This window comes from Rhinolophus sinicus, chromosome 14 (genome assembly GCF_057876585.1).
Source record: "Rhinolophus sinicus isolate RSI-liver-muscle chromosome 14, RSI-T2T, whole genome shotgun sequence".
NCBI lineage: Eukaryota > Metazoa > Chordata > Mammalia > Chiroptera > Rhinolophidae > Rhinolophus > Rhinolophus sinicus.
The window spans coordinates 133,857,871-133,875,114 of NC_142514.1; the positions used below are offsets into that span (position 1 = coordinate 133,857,871).

At 35.7% G+C, this 17,244-nt stretch overlaps 1 protein-coding gene across 1 annotated transcript in view; it reads left to right on the forward strand.

Annotated features, from left to right (window-relative positions):
* TENM4 (teneurin transmembrane protein 4) overlaps nt 1-17,244 on the forward strand; it is a 2,724,551-nt gene that overhangs the window by 152,131 nt on the left and 2,555,176 nt on the right. The gene's annotated exons all lie outside the window — the stretch shown is intronic.

A 17,244-nucleotide genomic window follows, 5' to 3' on the forward strand; every position in this document is an offset into this window, starting at 1 on the left:
CTGAATGAATGGATGAACAAGTCATTTCTAGCCTGTTTTGTTTCTAATTGTCCTATTGTATAGATCTCATCAAAGAGTACTCTCCATGAAGATAAGAAACAATCATTTTTATAATTTGGTTGTATCCTTCATAGACTGAGCATATTTCAAATCACAGAACAGATGCTTAATCAAAATTACAGTTAATTGCATTGAAAATCAAATAAAGCACCATAGTAACACTTTGTAAAAAAATTTCTTGATACACATTGCCCTTTCTTGTACACTTTTCTGTGTATATTTTATACTTCAATAAAAATGTTTAAAATAATTTACAATACCAGAAGAAAAATATTAGATGAAGTAATTGATGCATTAGAAGTAATAATCATCTTTATTAAGCTTCTTGGAGACTGATACAGAGATTGAGAGATACATAAGAATAGGTTAATAAAAGAGTGGAGTTAGAACATTGTCCCATAGTAAATAGTCCTTGCAAAGACCCTGAAAGCAGGAGCAAACAGGCATGGTGGGGGGTGGCGGGGGCAAAAGCAGGTGGGCCAGTTGTAGGAAGAGACTACAGCAATGCAAAGGACAGAGGCCAGAGGGCCTGGAGGTCACTGCTGAGAATCTGGGTTGTTATTTTAAGTTCAACTGGGAGCTGCTAGAAGTGTTGTAAGCTTTTAAAAGAACACTGTGTCTTCAGAGTAGAGAACGTGTTTGAGGTAGTGGTAGTTTGAACTGAGTTTTAATGATGAGAAGGAAGAAAAGAAGGAAGGAAGAAAGGAAGGAAGAAAGGAAGGAAGAAAAGAAGGAAGGGAGGAAGGAAGGAAGGAAGGGAGGAAGGGAGGAAGTAAAGAAAGAACAGAGGGAGGGAGGGAGGAAAGGGACAGAAAGGCAGAAAGGAAGATGTGGATTTTTGTACCTAAGAAGTAAATCAGTATGTTTATAGGATATTCAAGGGTACCAAGAATATTGATTCCTATTTTATTTATCAGGCAGGAAATGAATGTTTTATTGTTTTCAGAGATATTAATTTTAGCAAAAGATTCCTATGTTCTGAGCCTCAGTTATGCCTAGTAGGGACCTGTACAATATTTCTCTGATTTTAAGCTCTCTAACCTAATAGTCATGAGCATCTTGTTGACTATTAAATTGATTAGCATGTACCTCTGCCTCAATATGACCATGGTTTTATGGGCCCACTTTGGATGAAAATGTGACTGAATTATTTAGTAGAGTGATAATGGTTGATATCAAGAGTCAATATTGAAACCGATATGATTGAAGAGGAAGGTAATCAATAAAGCTCTCTGCCTCTACTTGAATTTTTTTTTTTTTTTTCATTTTATTTAAGGAATTTGCCTTTCTTTACCGACTCCCTGTTCTTCCTGTTTGGTATCTCTTTTCTCTTTTTCGAAGTGCTTGACACATAAGTGCTCAACAAATGCTCATAATGATGATGATGATGATAATATAATGATGACTTCAACGAACTGTAAAAAATTTAAACAGAACTGTATTCAGAACTGGATGGCATTTTAGATTGTTTTAGCTGACAGGAAGGAAGATTGTAGCCTACGAGGAATGACAGTCACAACAAAGTTGGGAGCAATGGGAATAGAGACAGAAATACTCAGTAGACTATTAAAATCGGTGGAAGCAAAAAGAGTTAGCAACATTAATCTGATGCCCTGGTTTCTAGTTTGGACTACTGGGTTGGTAGGGGTAACTTTCATTGTAATAAATTGTAAGATGTGAAGTAATGAACTCAATTTTGCATATATTGGATTTGCGGTATCTGTGAGGCAGCCAGCTAAATGTCCACTAGGCGACTAAACATAAATGTAAGCTAGTAACCCTAATACAATCAGTAATTTAAAAAATAAGTGTGTATCAGAGAAGTAGCTGCCTAATTCTGCAAAGGGAAGAACCATTGCTATGTATAATGATAATGAAGAGGAAAGATAATGTTTATTTTGGTTAAATGAATTACTCAAGGTCATTCAGCTGGTAAATACCAATCTTCCATTTGAACGTAGGTCCGTCTAACTGCGTTGCTCTTTCTACAAGTTATTATCTCCTACTTGTGGCAGAGAGTGAAAGAAGATGAAATGGGAAATTTGGCAAGAGCAAGAGTAGCTCCCCTCCCCTTCTGCAGATTTAAGAGTGCCAGGAGACAAACATGTACTGAACATCTTCTGTACATGTTTAAGAGCATGCTTAATGTATGCAATATGACAGCACACAAAGCACAGCGTATTTGCCAAGATACCCCAAGGAGCTTAAGGACCAAAAGAGATTGGTGCATGTATAGGTAACTTGAATTTTTATGTAATCCTTGGAGGAGACATTCAGTGTTTTATAACAGCAATCGAAAAATGGAGTGTTTATTGCTGCTTGTTTTTTCTTTCGTTATATGCTGCCATCCCCACCTTCAGCACTGCTCTCATCAGTTCTTTCATGGCTGGGGAAAATTACCGAAGGGGAAAAAAGCAGCATGTTTCTTGCTCATATAATGGAGAAGTTGAGAAAATATAGTGGACCAGGCTCAGAAGCTCTATCAGTTCAATTCCCTCCAGGTCCTCCCTCTTTCTCTCTCTCAAGAGCAAACACTCAGATCTGTATTGCCTTTCCGTATTTTGAGATATTTTAACACTGAAATATGTAAGCTGTTTCACATAATGCTCTTTGTCGCTTTTAATGCCAATTCAGAACCACATCTTCATTAGCTCTGGAGCTGAAAGTTGGTGGAAAAAAGAAACATTCCAGAGCAAGGATTAGGAAGATTAAGTATAAAGTCAGCTCCTTATTGAGTTTCTACAATAGCCTCAACATAGCACTAGGTTATGGTACTAAAAACGAAGAAGAGCTATATCTGTTGAGTAACAGAACTATATCAAGTATTATATACCTTCATATTTGTTCCACACTCTACTCATGAGAGTCCCACAAAATAGGCATTGCTATCTATATTTTAAAGATGAGGAAACTAAGGTATTTGGGCAATAGGTGAATTACTTAGGTTATACAGGAAGAGAAATTCATAATGATATCATCTTAAATTCATAATCTAGGGTGTAGGCAGAGAGGATGACCATATGTAATCTATGTTTTGAGTTAATATATATTTGGGAAGTTGAAATGGTCGCTCATGATGTAACATCAAACACAAAGTGTTTCATGGCAATTTGATAATTTATGTAATTTATGATAAGCGCTCTTGAAGTAAAGGGGATGTGGTTGGGGACCAGGGATTAATGAATGTTGGAGTCAGCAAACAAGATCTTGCTGAGGTTTGAAAATCAAGACAGTGCTAGGATGAAAAGGATTTGGGCAAGTGTAGTATAGGATGTCTGCAGTGGTTGAGACATCAAGAGAGAATAAAGAACACTGAGTATGAGGGAGGCATATTAAGGATGGAGAAAATTAGTCCTTTAGCCAAGGGATGGTCTCAAGTACCCAGGGCTATGGTAGAATGAAGTTCCATATCGCTCTGTTTTCCAGACAACCCAGTTCTGTACAGAATAATGTTATGATGATCTTGCTGATAATAGACGTCTCCTCCCTCAGCAGTGTTCTGGGTCAATGTATCTCTTAACCATTATCTGATTTGGGACTTTAAGACTCCTGATCATGTTTCTATAGAATCATTAAGCAACAAACTACCATCTAGTAGGAAACAGTCCATTCTTGAAAGTAGAGAAAATCAGCTGTGCTTGCTGATGGTGTATTACTGTTACCATATGTCACTAATTATCTATATGTTTAGAAAGGTTTTAGAATGAACTTATCATTCCCAGGCTAATTGTTGGCTATGACAAAGCTAATTATTATTATTATTATTATTATTATTATTATTGTAGTGATCACATTATGTTTATGGGTCCTGATAACTTGTTTATTCTAGATGAATGCATTGCAATTTTGCAACAAGTTGCAAATTTTAATTGCAAATTGATTTTAAGATAATGTAAAATAAACAAAATGTATTTCAGCAATATAATGCTCTTAGGGGATAATATTGACTTGCAAAAAAGGGTATGAGGTCAGACAATTAAGTTTGAGAACTCATCCTAGAAAAAGTGCTACAAACTTCATTGCTGAATATCACTATGGTTACCTTCGAAATACTCCCCTTGGGAAGCTATGCACTAATGCCAGTGCCTAGTCCACCCTTCAAGCAGTTTCAGAACTCTTTTTCTGTAATGGCCATCAGAGCTGTCGTAGTATTAGCCTTGATGTCCTGAATGTCATCAAAATGTCTTCCTTTCAGTATTTCCTTTATCTTTGGTAAAGAAAGTAGTCATTGGGGACCAGATCAGATGAGTGGATCAGGGAGGGTGTTTCAATATAGTTACTTGTTTACTGGCTAATATCTCCCTCACAGACAGAGCTGTGTGAGCTGGTGCATTGTCGTGATGCAAGACTCATGAATTGTTGGTGAAAAGTTTAGGTCGTCTTTTCCATGCAGCCTTTTTAGCAATTCCAAATAGTACACTTGGTTAACTGTTTGTCCAGTTGATACAAATTCATAATGAATAATCCCTCTGATATAAAAAAAAGTTAGCAACATTGTTGCAACAAGTTCGCAAACTTAACTGACCGCGTAAGGGCGTATATATCTCTCCATTCAACTGTAAATGCTGATAGATTACTCACAAATTGGTCATCTTTCTTGTAATTCTTAATACTCTCTATCAAATTATTTTCAGAAACTTGTCTTGATTCCACATTTTATTGACATTGTTAATGCTAAAGAACCTTGTCTGATGGATATGTGATGTTGAAAAAAAATTGCGAAAGATGCTCCAACAAATCTATTGTGTTCTGAATAGGACTTAATTTCATTTAGAAAACAGTATATCTCTTCATATTTGTTTGACTATCTTTTCAGAATTGACTTTTATTTGACGAACTCTTCTTCCCTATTAAGAAGGAGCCAGGGGGTATAGCAATCAAATGAGAACTGGCTTCTGGCTTCCTATGCTCGTGGGCATATGTGCCAAATGAAGTTTTATTCATTGACCTTGGTCAATGCTTCCAGGAGAACGTGGAGGACTCCAATCTTTCAAAGATTACACAAAAGCAGAATTTAACTTGCATCCAACATACAGCCTTCTTTCTGTAAAGAGATGGTTGACAGGATTTCATCATGGAGAGAATGAGAACATTAAGGAAAAGGAGGGTTACAACATTATTTTGCATTGTCTTAATTCATCATATTGTTTTAGGAGCTCCTCCCTAGTCAATGCATGTTTGACAAGTGCCTGAGATATATAGCAGGCATCTTGCCAGAGCTAGAGCCCAAAATCAAAACACGAACTCTGCTTTCTGTGGCTTCCGCTCTTGCTGGCAATTGGTTGGTGCTTACATTTGAGCTGGGATTTAAAGAGTAGTTTGGATCTGGGTAAAGAAAGAGGCATGGTTATAGCAGTAGAATCAAGTGAGTAGAGAAGGTGGTGGGAGATATTATAGCTTGAAGTCATACTTTACTGCATCTCAAATGCCATTCTAAGGAGTTTGGACTTCATTCTCTAAGTAACAGAGAGGGATTGAAAGTTTTTAAGGAAGGAGGTAATTCATATATTTATATATGTAATTTATATATATTTATATATATATATATATATATATATATATATATATATATATATATATATTTATATATATATTATTTTTTTAACTCAATATTTATTGAACACCTATAATGTGTCAGGTCTGAGTGAGCTGGGCTCTGTCTATATAGGATGAATTATATAAAATCCAAGTCTTTGATGAGTTAATAATCTAAGTGGAGGGAATGGTATGTGTAGTCGTACATATCAAAGATTCCAACCTCTCTCCGACTATATTGTCTCCTCCCCTAATTCCAGCTATTACACCTTCTTTCTGGGTCTCTTCTTGCCGTCTTTCTCCTCACCGATCTAGTCTCCATGTAGCAGTTAAAGTTATAAAATTATACTATTTCTCTTATGCTTAAAGATATTGCCATGGCTCTATGTTACACTGAATAAAATCCAAATTCCTTGCCCTGGCCTGCCAGGTACCAAAATATTCAGATCCTGTGAACTACCCCAGAACCTATAGTTCTGGCCACTATAACACTCTCTCCTTGACCTCTCTCATTTCTCATATATATTAATCTCTTTTCTGCTTTGAGTCATTTGAACATACTCTGTTTCTGCATCAAACTCTGTCTCCTTAGTTCTTTGCCCAGTTTCTACTTCTCTGTCTAGGATTGGTTAAGAGTCGTAGCCTCAGAGAACACTTCCTTAGTTAACCACGGAGGTCTTCCTGTAGCCGTTATTCTCATTCCTTGAACCTGGTCCACTTCTGTGTGGTACTCAACCCACTGCATCCTCATTTATTTGTTTATTGTCTGTTTAGTTTGTCTGCAACACTAGCTTATAAGATTCATAAGTCATGAGCCTTTTCTCTTCCGTCCCCCAATGTTTACCCAAGGTCAAGTATAATGCCAGAAAAAGAGTAGGCACTTAATAAATATGTTAAATTCATTACATAAAAATTGATCATTTAATGGGAATGCATTTTTGCAAAATAATGAAATCCAGGGCTCTGTTTGCTGCATCACTTAAGTTGACTGCTCACTTATTCCCATTTTCTCATTTTCAACCGTAGAAGAAACCAGGGATCAATGAAGTCTAAAGTTTGCTTCTTTCCTTAAGTACATTTGAGAGAAGGGTCTGGATAATACAGCATCTAGAGCAGTGCTGCCTAATAGAAATATAACATTAGCAGTATATATAATTGTAATTTTTCAGTAGCCACGTCAACAACGTAAAATGAAATAAGATGAATTATTAATATATTTTATTATATGCAAATATAATTTCAATATTTTATCAGTATAAAATTATTGATGAGTTATTTTACATTATTGTTCTTATTAAGTCTTTCAAATCTGACATGTGTTACACATTTGTATTATACACTTACAATGCATTACAATTTGCTAAATTTTATTGGGAATACTTGATCTGCATTGAAATTTCATAAAATTCACAATTAAAAAAGTAGATTCTTGTGTTCAAGTTGTTCCAAGTATACTTTAAAAAGTTTTTCAAAAACTTAATCAAGTACCAGTTTTTGTATTTAAATTAAAATTTATTAAAATTAAGTGTAAAATTAATTTGCTCAGTCTCAGCCACTTTTCAAGTGCTCGATAGCCACATGTGACTAACTGCTGTCATATCTGACAGTAAGATTTGAGAGAGAAAGAAGCATGTGAATGTAAGTGTACATTTTTTTTTCTGAATTTACAGAGGGTGGAACATCCTGATAAAAGATGTTTATCTTTTATGCACTTACAATAAGGAGGCTAATTTTCTTCTTTGGTAAAATGCCCAGTGGAAGCAACTGTGATGATCAGTCAGCATTCAAAGAGTTATGCTCATTGTAAACTAAGGCTGCTCTCCTTGAAAAGACAATTGCATATTGATTGATTCAAACGAGATGCCTAAGCTTCTCACACGCCAGATTAACATTGTCTGAGCTTCTGTTCTCTGAATGCTCGGCTGTTGTCTGCTCAACCACCGCTGAGTGTCACTGTGGGCTGAGAAGCCCGTCCAAATCAACCAAGAGAACCGCCTGAAATGAGAGGAGAAGGGAAGGAAAATGAATGATAATGTATTGAATTCTCCTGGGTTTCTTTGCTTCTCTTTTCACTTCTGACACTCGTACTCTTCTAAATCCATAACAAGTGCATGAGGAAAATTAAATCAGAGCACAAAGCCACTAAGGAGCAGCCCAGTAGATAAATATCACCTATCTTTGAAGAACCTGAAATTGCCATAATAGTCAATGTAGAGTTGATTAATGTCATGAAAATAAGATTTACTCTTGTAAGGCTATATCATCAGCATCAAGAATAAGGCCTTGCTTTTGATGCCTTTTCTCCTACTAAATGCTCAATATTTTTGTTTGCTTCCATTTGATTTTGAAGGATAGGAGTTTTTGTTTTTGCTTTTGTTGTTATTCTTTTTTAGTAGTAATAATTTCTAAATGGTTTTGAGATCATGTACATTAAAGAGCTTATACATTTTAATTACATGGGATAGAAGCTCAAGAAGTTGTATTGTAGGTACAAGGAGGAATATATGTATATTTAATATAGAATAATATATGAGTGACTATTAAATATAATTCTGTATGTTTGCTAGCTTTGGTGAATATGGAAAAACAGATTTCATAGTTAGTTGTTATTGGTAGACACAGGTAAATATATACTAGTTTCAAAAGAAGCAAACATTTCTAAGTTCAATTTTTTAAATAGTAAAATTTTTTTTTAATGTGGGGACTTACATATTGGGCACATAAACGTATAATGAAGGGTGTCTGATGGTAACTATAAGAAATATTTAGGAATATTCTTCTAATGACATATTGTTTATAATAAACCCAAAGCAGAATATTACAATGAAGACCAATAAAAGTGCTTTTATAGGCATTGAAACTCAAAGGATTTTTTGTTTGTTTGTTTGTTTGTTTGTTTTATCAAAGTTTTGAATATATACTTTTAGGGATTTGGGGGAATTACAAAATACATATATTCCTCATTTACTGAGTATATACATTACTTAACCTGTTCTCAAATAATTGTTTCACAAAGATTGATAAAATAGAAACATAGTTGAATTATATTTCTCTTTATTTCCTTTAAATCTCAGAAGTCTGAGACTCTAAAGGAGCGAGGAAGCAACCTTATCAGTCCAAAACAATCCCACATTAGTGAGACAAGTTGATATTGAAGATGGCAAATATCTGGAAGTGAAGATTGATAACTATTATGTTTGGTTGAGAATTGTATTTTGTGATCACACTAAAGAATGAGGCAGGTGAATTACTCAAGAGGGACGTAGAGAATTTTGGTCATTTAGAAAATAGGAAACATCCTGAAGTTTCAACAACTAACTTATGAAAACTTATTGCATCCAAAACAAATGCACAGGCATGAGTTTAATAATTCTAATCACAATCGTGTAAGTTAGGGATAGTTATATCTATTTTATAAAACAAACCAAGACCCAGAAAGCTTCTGTGATTTGTCCAGTAGTGTCAGAGCCAGGATTTATTCTTGGGCCTGATACCAAAGACCTCACTGTTAACCAGTACTCAATTTGAATTCTCTGTATTAATTTATGTAACTTCATATGGGAAGGCATTTGCTATCGTGGTACTACCCTTGCTTAAACTAAATGTTTAAAAAATGGAATATTTTCATATTTAACCTAAGGAATATATAAATATAGTAAATATTTAACCTAAGGAAATGGAAATTTATGTTGACAGGTTATAGAAAAAAAGTCTCCTTTTTTTTTTTACCCCTCCTTTTCATCCTGAATGATTCCTTAAACTCATCTTGCTTAGTTTCCTTAATATTTAGTGTTTTACTGTAGTATATGGAGTTAATAATGTCTACTTTGTAAACATTGTAAAAATTAAACTTACTATGTATAAAACAATTGCCAAAGCCTAGCCATTAGGAGTTCTCCGTCATGGTAGCTGTGATTGTTTTCTTAAATCACTTTGTTTACATTGCCCTAAATTGCCCTAATATTAAGACTAACTACAGTTGTCACCCCAATAAACTTTAATTAAAGTTAAAAAAAAGACTAAGTACAAATACTTTAATTTAGATGTTACCGATTCCTATCCATAATCGGTTTCATTTTGCACTTAGAATTCAATAACTGTGTTTTGCTACAAATATCTATCTATTTATCCATCACCCATCCACCTATTTTTATTTTTTTTTTCCTTCTTCAGGAGATTTTATAGGGTATTTAATTTGGAGATTTAACAGTTTGCCAGTAAAGACAAGATTAAATTGTTTTGTCTCAGCATCATTATTAAGAGAAAGCTAGAGCTGATCACCTTTAAATGTGGTGCAAAGGTACTAGAGTGTAATGGATAATAGGATGGTGTGGAGTGCAGGGCATCTGGGAATGATGACATGGAGTGATTTTTCCCACAGAGTATTAGAGTGCGAGTGTTCGAATAACAAGACAATGAATGTCAAGGGATTAACATTAAAGTCCTCTCCTTGGAAGTGTTGAAGTTCTCACAAAATATGCCATGCCTTCTTGATGCTTAAGATACTTGTGATACAGAACATGTGATAATGTAAATAAATATCAATCCAGAGCAACAGTGTGCTGCAATTTATTTGAGCATCACCTATCTAGTATACAGGGCGGGGGGGGGGGGGGGGGAATCGCAGGAAACAATACAGAATTTGTTAAATAGTTTTCTGCAGAACCTGGTAATTAATATGGTCTCTATGAATGTTAGCCCCCTTCCACTTACTGCTCTGATTCACTCTGTAAATCAGTGGTGATATCCTCGATGAGTAAAATAAAGATCAAAGAAATTAAAAAATATTCACTGGGTCATATTATTAACAAGTGAAAGAGTTTCAACATAAAGCTTTAGTCTATTTCTATAGCTTATATTCCTTATATTGTACTAATGGTTTTCAAATAACTTTTAGCTTCAAACACTTTTTTATTTTTCAAATAAAATCTTTCACAAAAGCCCATATATAAAACAGGTTAAAGCTCTGTTTTTGTGTTTGGTGCACGTATGAAGATCCTGGTGGCTATACTCTTAAACTCCTGTTTTCACCTCCACAGGACTCCCGATACATATCTGTGGATGTTCTTAGAGTTCTGTGCCCCACAATTTGAAAACCAGGACATCACACCGTAGGTACTCTCAGACAGACTACAAATCCTTGAGACCTTTGCTTATATAGCCGCGTGGCATGAGATAACCAAATAATATCTTTGCTATAAGAATTTATACTCTAAAACAAAATAGTAGTACGAAATAATGAAAATAAACTTGCCTGATGGTACATTTGAGATAGGATAAAACTTGAGTTATATAGGTGCAAAGGCTATTGGGTAACTGTATATTGGGACAGTATATAATATAGTAAACTAAATAAGCCATTCTCCCCCTTTAACAGCTTTTAATTCCAAGAACTTTAACTGAATCTCCAAAATATCTTTTATTTTTCATTTTATTTTATTTTATTTTTTTTACTTTTCTAAAAATAAATAAGAAAATAATTAGAGGTTTTTCTTTTTTCTTTTTTTTGCTTGTTCCCCCATATTCTCCAATTGAATCATGGAGATATCTAACTTTATTGCATACTTTGATTTATAAAATAATACATTCTTTTTACAAGTGGATACACAGCTATTATGTGTGGAGCAGAGCTGTATCCCAGGCAGCTGCATCCCACTGCTCATCTCTGATCATCACAGATTTTTTTTTGCAGGCTAGAGAAAGGGAGAACTCTGGATGCCCTTTGTAGCTTGAACAAAGGAAACAGCATGGACATCTTCAAACAAGTTCCAAGTATAAATTTACAGGCTGGCTGCTCTTTCTCACCTCTGGCTTCTTCCCAGAGTGTTAAAGGTTATTCCCAAAACATAAGCTCTGTTTGCCTCAGTCTATTTGGTACAGCATCTCTCTCATTACCAGACACCCAGGAATGAATTGGGATCAGATTATACATGTCTCTTTGACAAAATATTTTTAAGCCAAAGGTTGACCAAATCAATTGCAAAAAAGTTTTCACTTTTTATTAAAAGAAATAAACATAGGTGTAAACTAAAGGGGATCTCACTCTGATAGTTTTATAGAACCATCTTCTTTATCCCTAATGTCTATCTCAGAATGAGTAAATCAATGCCTGTCAATGGAAAGAAAGTACAAAGATTGACTTATGTATGGATTTAAATATTGACTTCTGCATGGATATGTGTGTGTGTGTGTGTGTGTGTGCACGCACACACACATACTCACACAAAAAAATACACACACGGGAGAGACAGGGAAAAAGAAAGTATAGAATTCAACTATACTGACTGTAATGCATTAGGCATTGTGCTATAATAGCTCAAGAAAATGTAGAATGAGTTATGCCAATATAAGTACCATAGAAAGTTGGACCAAGTTCCTATCCCCTGTGCCACTATAGCATTCTTTCCATCCATCCATCCGTCCGTCCATCCATCCATCCATCCATCCATCCATCCATCTATCTATCTATCATTTATCAATCAATCATCTGACAGCATTTATTATGCTGAACCTTAACTAACATCCTCTCCACATTTCTGAGACTATACTATAAGTTCCTCAAGGGTCTACCCACCTATATTAACTAAAAACCTGTCATTGTGCCTTCTGTTACTCCGGAGTGTGGTCAGAAGGGAACTAGAAAGAATTGTCTGATAAACCTCCAGGCAGCATACCCTCCTCCCCACCACTAGCTGCAGTCCAGGTTGACAGTTCATTACAATGACAGACATATAATTTGTATCCAAATTAAGTCATCTGCACCAACGTGAACAATAGTGAACTGTCACTTCCTATAGGTAATTACTAAGTTTTGTCCTTAATCAGTCAAATTTTCATTTGTAAAGGTCAAACTTCTTTGCTCTTAACAAAACCTCTTATGGATACAAAACTATATAAACCTTTTGTTTTGAAACTCATTCTGCTACCAGGGGTGTCAAAAATGTATACGTTTTAAGAGATGGTTATCTATGTATTACTTCTCAAAGTTGAATTGAATTAAGGTAACAATGTGTATAGTATGACGTTCTGTCAAAAGGTGGCATTAATCAAATGAATGCTGGCATCATTCATTGTATTACAATTTTAATAGAGTTTGGCCTTTCTTAAAATGTGTATACATTTTAAGTCACTTTAGGGACACAGAATAGAGGCATCTGTATCAGACTAATCAATCTGGAAATGCCTTAAGGAGGTAAAACTTGAGTTGAGCATACATTATAAGTCAGAATTGCATAGCTGAAGGAGAGTTAATAAAGGTGTCCTAGATAAATAAGTGCCAATTGTTGTGAAGGACTAGAGCCAGGAATCATTGTTTTAGAGATATGTTATTTTAATCATGAAAACATACTTGAATAAGGATACTATTATCTTGGAACCCAGTGTATGAGTCCTCCATCAAGAGCATATATGTTGAGTATTCCCACCCAGAAATGAGAATTAGAAAGTCAAACTCTTGCCTGTTCATATGTGCATTTCTCAGATATACAGAGAGATGTGTAATGTGGGTCATGGGTGCAGAGTTGTTTGTTTGTTTGTTTGTTTTTTCTTTTTCTTTAGTGCAAAGCTCTCATATTGCTGTATAAATTCTGCAGAGTGTCTGTAATCAAAGGACGTATTGAGCAGGGAGACAATCTCTTCAATGAAATTATATGGATCTATTGCAAAAATAATAACAGCATCATGGCCCAAACCCATAAAATTCAGAAAGTGAGACACTATCAGCAATATAGAAATTCACTGAAGAAAGCGACTTTGTTTTTAGTTACTTAATGATTACTGTTTGGAAATTGTGGCAATAGCATGAGACTGGGACCAAGGAGACCAGGTTGTGGGATCTGGTACAGACTGTCACTCTCCGTGGGATCTCAGAATTGTCTCTTAAACTCCTTTGGCCTCAGTTTCCGCATCTGGATCAATGCTGACATGTGTACACAAGCCACAGATTTGTGACCATTAAATACATGGGTCGACACCTGGTAAATCATAAAGTGAAATGCAAATATTAGGTACCAAGGCATCAATGACTGTGTTCTATCATTACAGTCAAGGAAGCAATTGTTTTAAAGGTCTATCCGTACTTGATATAGCTCAAAGAGCTTCGATAAAGTACATTGAAATTTGTAGAAGAAGAAGAAGAAGATGATGATGATGATGATGATGATGATGATAATGATAAACTCTGCCTCTGCCACCACAGCAGACTTTAAACAAGTCATATTGCAAATTAGACTTATCCTCAGGAAGGTGTTGTGGACTAGTTTCAAGTTCATTACTCTTCAATATAAAGAAGTGAATGTAAATCTAGTGTGCTTTGTGTAGCCACAGGTTTTTGAGATCAGATTGTGTTGTGCTTGAACCCCAGCTCTATCATGTCTCCCTTATTTATTTATTTTTTAACTTGGAACAACGTGTTTAGCTGCTTGTAGTCTCAATTAGCTCACCGATAAAATGGAAATAATAACATGTCTCATTACCTGTATATGTGTATATGTGTGTGTGGTGGGGAGAGGGGAGAGAGAGAGAGAGAGAACTGGATAAGGCAATATAAATGCGATTAACACAGCACCAGATGAATAGGACATGTTAAATACATGTTAGTTTCTGTCTATCCTCAGAAAATCTCATAATGTTGTCCAAGTCATCTTCACTTGTTAAGAAGAAATTGCATTTTATTTGTCTAAGACATGTCCATATCTTTTTAAAAAAAAATTATTTTAAGTGCATTTTTCCAGGGACCATCAGCTCCAAAACAAGTAGTTGTTTCAGTCTAGTTGTGGAGGACGCAGCCCACAGTGGCCCATGTGGTGAATTGAACCGGCACCCTTGTTGTTAAGAGCACTTTGCTCTAACCAACTGAGCCATCCGGCCGCCCCGACATGTCTCTATCTTAACTGCAGAAACAGTACCTTAAAATACTCACGGTACTCTTTTACACAAGCTTAATCAAGACAGAAAAACATGTATATACATTTGGAGCCCCTATAAGGAGAAAGGATATCTCTAAGACCCAGGGAGGACACACAGACTCTCAGGAGGGCTCCTGATGAACCATGTAGTGTGACAGTTTGTTTTCGGGTGGCATCAGTATTGGAAGCACACTTCTCCAACCCAAGGAAATGACTGACATAAAAGATGTGTGGACCCCCAAAGTCTTCTCCCACAAAGCTGTGTTTCAAGACATAGACATTTATTTGAAGGGATCAGAGAAGATGTCCTGTCTTTGACACAAGTCACTTCTTCAAGGAGCTTGCTTCCATACAAGGGCGAGAATGCCCACCTAGGCTCACCCATGCCTTCCACTGAGCTGGCAGTCTTCTAGCCAGAACCCACCCCAGTGCCTGAAAGATGTCGAATGAGCTGAGTGGCTGATTTTCATTTTCAGAGATCGATATTGACTTTCATAGGCTTCTAAGGAGGAGAGGTGCTCCTCTACTTATGCTAATTAAATGTCTGAAAATTGCACTTTGGAAATTTAAAAACAGAGTCTTTAGAGTCACACAGACCTGAGTTTAAAGGTGGTTCTGCCATATTCTAGATGTGTGTCCTAAAAGAAGTGATTTAAACTCTGTAAACCTTAATTTCCATATGTATCAAATAGACACAGTAGCTGTCTCATGCGACCGTGGAGAGAAATGATTGAATATATGTAAAATATCTACATGAATACCTAGTATCTGGCAAAAAGGCAGAGCTCAAAAAAATCGTCTATTTTTATTAATAAAATCACCACCAAGTAATTTTTAAGCTCTTCCTACATTGCAGATATCTTGTGTAACCTACACAATCACTACACAATGCATAAGCTATCACTCCTTTGGGCTTCTGTCAGAGTGCAATGTGGTGGTTAAACACCCTGCTTTGGAAGCTGAAAGCCTAGGTACACATTCCTTTCATAGTTACTTTACCAAGTGACTTAACCTGTCTAAATCTTTGTCTTCTCATCTATGAAACAGGGATGCTATCAGAACTAATTTCATACCATTGTTACAGACATTCATTATGATGGTCAGTGTGAAATGCTTGGCAATATGCTTGGTGTAAGACAAACATTCAAACAATGACATTGTGATGCTATGATTGTAATAATTATTGTCATCTTCATTTGTCAGGCAGCATGCTAAGACGCAGACAGAAAGTGATTTATCTTCCGTAAATATTAATTTCTATGTACCTGTTGTGTGGTAGAGAAAAATCAAAATCCTGCTGTGAAACAGAGTTGTTCTGTTTATGGCTATTTGATCTTAGACGAGTTTCTCTTCATCATAAGTCATGTGCTGAGTCTCAGAATCTTCCTCATCCTGGATAAAAGTGATTCCATCTATGAGTTTTCTATGAATGTGATAACCTGTTACCTCACATCTAATCGTTAAAAACAGTACCTGTTTATTACCTCACAGTTGCTGTAGGTCAAAAGTTTGGCATGGCATGACTGGATCCTTTGCTTAGGATCTCACATGTCTGAAGGCCAGGTGTTGTCAGTCTGAGATGTTTTCCGGATACTCGGAGGAAGAATCTGCTGCCCAACTTATTCAGGTTGTTGGCAGATTGCAGTTCTGTCAGTTGCCAGACTGAGGTTGCTTTCTCCTTGCTGCACTACCCTTAACTCTAGAGGCCTATCACTGGACCTTGCATTTGGCCCCTTAACATCTCAGAACCGGGAAAGGCTCCTTGAATTCTTTCAATCTCTCTGACTTTCCCTACCACTGTATCTCTTCTGCCTTCAGCGGGAGAAAGTTTTCTGCTTCTAAGGGGTCGTGTTTAGATTGAACCCACCTGGAACGTCTATGATAGTCTTTCACTTTTAAGGTCTGTGACCCAAATCTGCAAAGTCCCTTTGCCATGTGACATAAGATATTCACATAAGGATTCACACATGGATGTCTTTGGGCGAGTATTCTGCCAACTATGGGGAATAATGGTTACTCTAAAGTGTACCATGATGAGTCAAGGGATGATATGCGTGAAATTGTTTAACATAATATCAATACACGTAGTAGTTGCTCAGTAAATCTTTATTTTCCTTCATGTTTACCTGAAATACACTTGATTTCTAAAAGATACCTTCATGCTTTAATATGGAAGGTGATTTATATGAAAGTACTTGGAAATTTTAGAAGATCTATACAAATTAAGGTTTTTATGGTTGTTGAACATATGAAGTCATATGCAACAGACACAGTGACTGAATATTGCAACATTCTGAGACAGAATAGTGCATGTAAATATTCCAAATGGAAAATGACCAGTGGGAATGATTTACGTGGAGACGTGTGTGACCTGGAGTTCGTTTTATTTCAGATTTGCCAATAAAATCAAGTAGAAAAATGTATAAATGATTCAGCTTTCTTTGTTTTTCTGCTTTATTTTTTCCCTCCCATACTCTTCAGATTTAGAAAAATTGGGCATGTATTATTTATTTTCTCAGAACAAATACTAAATTGAGGTTTAAACTAAGGTTTGTGCCTATATGGATAAAGAAATAAGCAATGATTAGTTGAGGTACTTTATTAATGTAATAATATGAAATCCACAATATTTACACAGCCAGAGTTACAAGTCTATACATCCAGCAAAAAAAGTTTTTTTTGTTTCCTAAGTATTTTTTAAAATTGTAGTTGTCCTAAAGCAGGAGATATTCAATGCATAATT